Raw genomic sequence first — 7,885 nt, 5'->3', positions numbered from 1 at the left:
CTCTAGGAGCATAAACGTGTGTTAAAGTGTCCTCTAGGAGCCTAAACATGTGTTAAAGTGTCCTCTAGGAGCATAAACGTGTGTTAAAGTGTCCTCTAGGAGCATAAACGTGTGTTAAAGTGTCCTCTAGGAGCCTAAACATGTGTTAAAGTGTCCTCTAGGAGCATAAACGTGTGTTAAAGTGTCCTCTAGGAGCATAAACGTGTGTTAAAGTGTCCTCTAGGAGCATAAACCTGTGTTAAAGTGTCCTCTAGGAGCATAAACGTGTGCTTAGCCGTCCTCTAGGAGCATAAACGTGTGTTAAAGTGTCCTCTAGGAGCATAAACATGTGCTAAAGTGTCCTCTAGGAGCATAAACGTGTGTTAAAGTGTCCTCTAGGAGCCTAAACGTGTGTTAAAGTGTCCTCTAGGAGCATAAACATGTGCTAAAGTGTCCTCTAGGAGCATAAACGTGTGCTAGTGTCCTCTAGGAGCATAAACGTGTGCTAAAGTGTCCTCTAGGAGCCTAAACGTGTGTTAAAGTGTCCTCTAGGAGCATAAACGTGTGCTAAAGTGTCCTCTAGGAGCCAAAACGTGTGCTTAGCCGTCCTCTAGGAGCATAAACGTGTGTTAAAGTGTCCTCTAGGAGCCTAAACGTGTGCTTAGCCGTCCTCTAGGAGCCAAAACGTGTGTTAAAGTGTCCTTTAGGAGACTAAACGTGTGCTAAAGTGTCCTCTAGGAGCATAAACGTGTGCTCAAGTCTCCTCTAGGAGCATAAACGTGTGTTAAAGTGTCCTCTAGGAGCATAAACGTGTGTTAAAGTGTCCTCTAGGAGCATAAACCTGTGTTAAAGTGTCCTCTAGGAGCATAAACGTGTGCTAAAGTGTCCTCTAGGAGCATAAACGTGTGTTAAAGTGTCCTCTAGAAGCCAAAACGTGTCTTAAAGTGTCCTCTTCCCATCTGACACCTCGAGTGAACGTTGATTCACTGAAGGGGAAACTTGCGACCGCAGGAAAGAACGCTGGGATCCTCCAGTTTTTAACCAAACACGAGGTTCATCCAGTCAGCAGGACTCAGTGGAAACTGCAGCTTTCTTCCTCCTCACGTCGGCCAAGTGTGTCGCACGTGTGCAGCTTTTATTAAACAGTTTCCATCGTTTTCATTTCTCTGCACATTCGGCCAAAACTATCACAGTCACAGTCCAACACTCTGAGAAATGAGCTGCACTTTAGTCAGCGAAGAAACTGAAACGCAGTCAGCAGAAAGAAATTTACAGTCAGTGGCGTCCTCTAGGAGCCTGAACGTGTGTTAAAGTGTCCTCTAGGAGCCTGAACGTGTGTTAAAGTGTCCTCTAGGAGCATAAACGTGTGTTAAAGTGTCCTCTAGGAGACTAAACGTGTGTTAAAGTGTCCTCTAGGAGCATAAACGTGTGCTAAAGTGTCCTCTAGGAGCATAAACGTGTGTTAAAGTGTCCTCTAGGAGCCTGAACGTGTGTTAAAGTGTCCTCTAGGAGCATAAACGTGTGTTAAAGTGTCCTCTAGGAGCATAAACGTGTGCTAAAGTGTCCTCTAGGAGCATAACCGTGTGTTAAAGTGTCCTCTAGGAGCATAAACGTGTGTTAAAGTGTCCTCTAGGAGACTAAACATGTGTTAAAGTGTCCTCTAGGAGCATAAACGTGTGTTAAAGTGTCCTCTAGGAGCATAACCGTGTGTTAAAGTGTCCTCTAGGAGCATAAACGTGTGTTAAAGTGTCCTCTAGGAGACTAAACGTGTGTTAAAGTGTCCTCTAGGAGCATAAACGTGTGCTAAAGTGTCCTCTAGGAGCATAAACGTGTGTTAAAGTGTCCTCTAGGAGCATAAACGTGTGTTAAAGTGTCCTCTAGGAGCATAAACGTGTGTTAAAGTGTCCTCTAGGAGACTAAACGTGTGTTAAAGTGTCCTCTAGGAGCATAAACGTGTGCTAAAGTGTCCTCTAGGAGCATAAACGTGTGTTAAAGTGTCCTCTAGGAGCATAAACGTGTGTTAAAGTGTCCTCTAGGAGCATAAACGTGTGTTAAAGTGTCCTCTAGGAGCATAAACTTGTGTTAAAGTGTCCTCTAGGAGCATAAACGTGTGTTAAAGTGTCCTCTAGGAGCATAAACGTGTGTTAAAGTGTCCTCTAGGAGCATAAACGTGAGTAAAAGTTCCTTCAAATTCTGTCTCACTAAGTCCGTGTGTTGGAAAAAAGACATTTCCTGAGTGATTGAAATGAACCAAAGACTCTTTACGTCCTCGTCTTTAATAAAAGAATCGTCCACGTCGATGTTTTCAGAAACCAGATCCGTCTGAGAGAAGCGGAGCCGTCGCTTCACATGGTGTCGGGTCTCGGCCTCGGTGAATCCGAATGGGAACGGCGGTGTTGGTTTACGCTCCCTTCTTCCAATACAGGAGGGACAAAGGGAGCGGGACACAGGGCGAGAGGCCCCGGTGCTCCCCGGACACGCGGAGGCGACGCACACGGACAGACGGAGCATTGACGAGGACGAGGATCCGTCAGAGAAGCGGCGGCGGCTCAAGTGGAGCGCTCGGGTTCAGTGTCCGCACAGAAAAGGCTCCTGGTTGGTAACCGTACACGGGGAGGCTTTGTGGAGGCTGCAGCACACACACACACACACACACACACACACACACACACACACACACGCACACGCACACGCACACGCACACGCACACGCACACACGCACACACACACACAGGAGTGAAAGGTTGACATCCCCTGATGTGCAGGACTTTAAACCCACAGAGTGGATCTCTTCTAGTTTGGTCGTGGTTTTCCGTCCGTGTCTCGTCACAGGAGGTTCCCCGGTCTGAAATCTGTCTTTATCTCAGTTTAGGAGGAAATTTAGGATTTTCGGGGCCACAGAAACATGTTTCCTACCTTCAGGTACCTTAGGAACGAAGTTTAGCTTTTACAGAAACGTCCGAACGTTCTAGATTTCAGTTCGGACGTTAAAGCCCCGTCTGAAATTCAAAGGAATCACAGCAGCACTGTTGTTTGGTGCGTAACAATGAAAAGCTATCATTAGCAACAGCCTAGGCTAGCTACTTAAATGTGAATAACACAAACCTCTGCAGCAGCATGAGAAGAGTCCCTACACACACAACAAAGCATCATCAGCGTAGTTAGTGAAGCCAGAGTTTATTAAAGAGTGTTTTAAAGACTTACCTACTGGCCCCTGCACCAGCTCCTCTCATAGTAAAGTCCGTTACAGTGGAAGGAGCCCATTGGTGCTTTGTTGTGTGTGTAGGGACTCTTCTCATGCTGCTGCAGAGGTTTGCTGTTATTTTCAGCAGCATTAGTGGTTAAATATAGGCGTCAATTAACAAATGTGACCAAAGAAAGTGCTTAAATGTGACTTTTGTTTCTGTAGCTTTAACTAAGAAGAGAGAAAGATACAAAACCACCACAAAAAGATGCAAAACCACCACAAAAAGATGCAAAACCACCACAAAAAGATGCAAAACCACCACAAAAAGATACAAAACCAACACAAAAAGATGCAAAACCACCACAAAAAGATGCAAAACCAACACAAAAAGATGCAAAACCAACACAAAAAGATGCAAAACCACCACTAAAAGATACAAAACCACCATAAAAAGATGCAAAACCACCACAAAAGATACAAAACCACCACAAAAAGATACAAAACCACCATAAAAAGATGCAAAACCACCACAAAAAGATACAAAACCATCACAAAAAGATGCAAAACCACCACAAAAAGATACAAAACAACCACAAAAAGATGCAAAACCACCACAAAAAGATACAAAACAACCACAAAAAGATGCAAAACCACCATAAAAAGATACAAAACCACCAACAGGTTCACTCTCTACGCTGATGATGCTTTGTTGTGTGTGTAGGGACTCTTCTCATGCTGCTGCAGAGGTTTGCTGTTATTTTCAGCAGCATTAGTGGTTAAAAAAGACCTTTGAATGCCTTCACCGTGCTGCCCCGAGCTAACCACTGTTAGCCACGTCCGGCTGTTAGCATCTCTCCTGGATTTCTACATTAATAAAAACTGTCTCCATGGTTACTGATGATGAAAGTGCAGAAAAAGAACCTGGAGTCGAACTTCAATGTCTTGATGTTTGACTTGAAATGCCAATAAAATAATATGAAGACGTAACTGTGACACGTTTGCAACAACTGCACTTTCCTGTCGCCGTGCAGGAGTCGAGTTCACGTGTTTCCAGAGGGCAAAGGTTCCTGGTTGATATTTGGGAACGATCGTGGTTAAGTGTAGAAACAGCGGTCTGATGTGCTGTGAGCGCGGACGCCTCAGTGAAGACGGAAACCCCGGAGAGGTGGTGCTGACCTCTCCTCCGTCTGCCCTTTCCTCTCATTGTGCTCCATTGTTCCAAATCCCGAACCTCGCCAGTGAACACATGAGGGTTCAGAGCCGAGCCGCTCACCTGCTGCCGGGGCAGGAAACCCGGCGTAAACACGGCGGCGGCGGCTCCGCTTCACGCCTCTCCTCCCAGAGGACCCACGGCGGAGTTCAAAAGCTTTTTTCCAGATGCTTCTTTTATTTTTTTGGTGCTTTGTTTTGTTTCCAACAAACGCTGAGGTCATCGCTCCTCCGGCTCCTGAGACGCAGTTCAGCCCGCTCGTGTTTGGCTGCGGCGGCGTGCGTGCTCACCGGGGCGTGAACATGAATGGGAGGTTGTGGTGGCGGCCGAATGACATCAGCTGAGAGCAGGAAGGCTTTGAATCAGCCGCACAGTCTGGAACCGACCAGCGCCTCGAGAAGTGGAGGCCTGGAGGTGCGTCTGCACTCGACAGGATTACACACACGGTCGATGGTACAGACGCATCTGCAGGACGAGTTAGGCGCGTTTTGCTCGACAAGATGGACGCCATGTTGCTTAAAACGCGTAAACCTTTTCAGGCGTGTTGCGCGACGATGTGGCGCGTCAGCCAATCAGTGTTGAGATTGCGGTTCTCTGTGAAACATCCAGGGGGTCACCGAAGACGCCGTTGTTGAAACCAGACTGTTCCTGTGGATGTGATAAAATAATGGATCTAACTCTGACCTGAGGGCGGCAGCGACGCTGGGCTTTAGAAGAAGAAGAAGAAGAAGAAGAAGAAGAAGAAGAAGAAGAAGAAGAAGAATAAGAAAGCCGTCACCACAGAGTGAAGCGTGTCCCGGTCTGATCCCGGGGGCGGGGCAGCCCCTGTACAGCTCTGGAGGTTAAATCAGTGACGGTCTGATCTCTTTTAAGCGCCACACGCTTCCTCTGAGAGCTACTTCCTGTTCTTTTAGCAGCACTCAGACCTGGTTAGCATTAGCATTAGCATAACTACAGGTTTATGGCTACTCGCTAACTGCCTGTGGCTCCAAACGTGTCGCTTGCTCATTCATTCATCCATAACCTCTTGTCCCTGTCTGGGTCTCGGGGGGCGTGAGGCGGGTCCACCCTGGACAGGACGCCATCACAGGACGCCATCACAGGACGCCATCACAGGACGCCATCACAGGACACCATCACAGGACGCCATCACAGGACACACAGAGACGCACAGAGACAGACAAACATTCACGCTGTTTACGTCTCTCTCTCTCCCTCTCTCTCTCTCTCTCTCTCTCTCTCTCTCTGCGGTTCGTCCCTTTTCCCTGCAGCGTTGTTTGATCTGGACTCATCCTGGATGATGAAACAGCTCCTTTGGCTCCGCCCCCCGGCCCATGAACCCCCCCCCCCCGGGTAAAGGTTAACGTGTGCAGCTCCCTGCAAATCTGGTGACACAAAACATTTACCCACAATCCCGCGCTGCTGGCCTCGGCGTCGCTGCGATAACAGTGTTTACGGCTGATGTCACGCAGTGGCGAGGTGGTTCTTGGCTGTGATTGGCTGAGAGGCCGCAGGGCGCCGATCACAGCGGGAGTTCACGACCCCGACATCGACCACAGAAGAAGAACGAGTGTCGTCAGCCTGAAGCTCCAACTTCTTCTTCTCTGTTTTTGGTTTAATTTGTTGTTGTTTTATCTCTGGCCCCCTGACTCTTTGGGCCCCTGACTCTTTGGGCCCCTGACTCTCTGGGCCCCTGACTCTTTGGGCCCCTGACTCTCTGGACCTCTGACTCTTTGGACCCCTGACTCTCTGGACCCCTGACTCTTTGGACCCCTGACTCTTTGGACCCCTGACTCTTTGGGCCCCTGACTCTCTGGCCCCCTGACTCTTTGGGCCCCTGACTCTTTGGGCCCCTGACTCTCTGGGCCCCTGACTCTTTGGGCCCCTGACTCTCTGGGACCCTGACTCTTTGGGCCCCTGACTCTTTGGGCCCCTGACTCTCTGGGCCCCTGACTCTTTGGACCCCTGACTCTTTGGACCCCTGACTCTTTGGACCCCTGACTCTTTGGACCCCTGACTCTTTGGACCCCTGACTCTCTGGACCCCTGACTCTTTGGGCCCCTGACTCTCTGGGACCCTGACTCTTTGGGCCCCTGACTCTTTGGGCCCCTGACTCTCTGGGCCCCTGACTCTTTGGACCCCTGACTCTTTGGACCCCTGACTCTTTGGACCCCTGACTCTTTGGACCCCTGACTCTTTGGGCCCCTGACTCTCTGGGACCCTGACTCTTTGGGCCCCTGACTCTTTGGGCCCCTGACTCTCTGGGCCCCTGACTCTTTGGACCCCTGACTCTCTGGGCCCCTGACTCTCTGGACCCCTGACTCTCTGGGCCCCTGACTCTCTGGACCCCTGACTCTTTGGACCCCTGACTCTTTGGACCCCTGACTCTTTGGGCCCCTGACTCTCTGGGACCCTGACTCTCTGGGCCCCTGACTCTTTGGGCCCCTGACTCTCTGGGCCCCTGACTCTTTGGACCCCTGACTCTTTGAGCCCCTGACTCTTTGGACCCCTGACTCTCTGGGCCCCTGACTCTCTGGGCCCCTGACTCTCTGGGCCCCTGACTCTTTGAGCCCCTGACTCTTTGGACCCCTGACTCTTTGGGCCCCTGACTCTTTGGACCCCTGACTCTCTGGCCCCCTGACTCTTTGGGCCCCTGACTCTTTGGGCCCCTGACTCTCTGGGCCCCTGACTCTTTGGGCCCCTGACTCTCTGGACCTCTGACTCTTTGGACCCCTGACTCTCTGGACCCCTGACTCTTTGGACCCCTGACTCTTTGGACCCCTGACTCTTTGGGCCCCTGACTCTCTGGCCCCCTGACTCTTTGGGCCCCTGACTCTTTGGGCCCCTGACTCTCTGGGCCCCTGACTCTTTGGGCCCCTGACTCTCTGGGACCCTGACTCTTTGGGCCCCTGACTCTTTGGGCCCCTGACTCTCTGGGCCCCTGACTCTTTGGACCCCTGACTCTTTGGACCCCTGACTCTTTGGACCCCTGACTCTTTGGACCCCTGACTCTTTGGACCCCTGACTCTCTGGACCCCTGACTCTTTGGGCCCCTGACTCTTTGGACCCTGACTCTTTGGGCCCCTGACTCTTTGGGCCCCTGACTCTCTGGGCCCCTGACTCTTTGGACCCCTGACTCTTTGGACCCCTGACTCTTTGGACCCCTGACTCTTTGGACCCCTGACTCTTTGGGCCCCTGACTCTCTGGGACCCTGACTCTTTGGGCCCCTGACTCTTTGGGCCCCTGACTCTCTGGGCCCCTGCCTATTTGGACCCCTGACTCTCTGGGCCCCTGACTCTCTGGACCCCTGACTCTCTGGGCCCCTGACTCTCTGGACCCCTGACTCTTTGGACCCCTGACTCTTTGGACCCCTGACTCTTTGGGCCCCTGACTCTCTGGGACCCTGACTCTCTGGGCCCCTGACTCTTTGGGCCCCTGACTCTCTGGGCCCCTGACTCTTTGGACCCCTGACTCTTTGGACCCCTGACTCTTTGGACCCCTGACTCTT

The sequence above is a fragment of the Echiichthys vipera genome (genome assembly GCF_963691815.1).
Source record: "Echiichthys vipera genome assembly, chromosome: 2".
NCBI lineage: Eukaryota > Metazoa > Chordata > Actinopteri > Perciformes > Trachinidae > Echiichthys > Echiichthys vipera.
The sequence above is the reverse complement of the archived record's forward strand: the minus strand, read 5'-3'. Positions refer to the sequence as shown.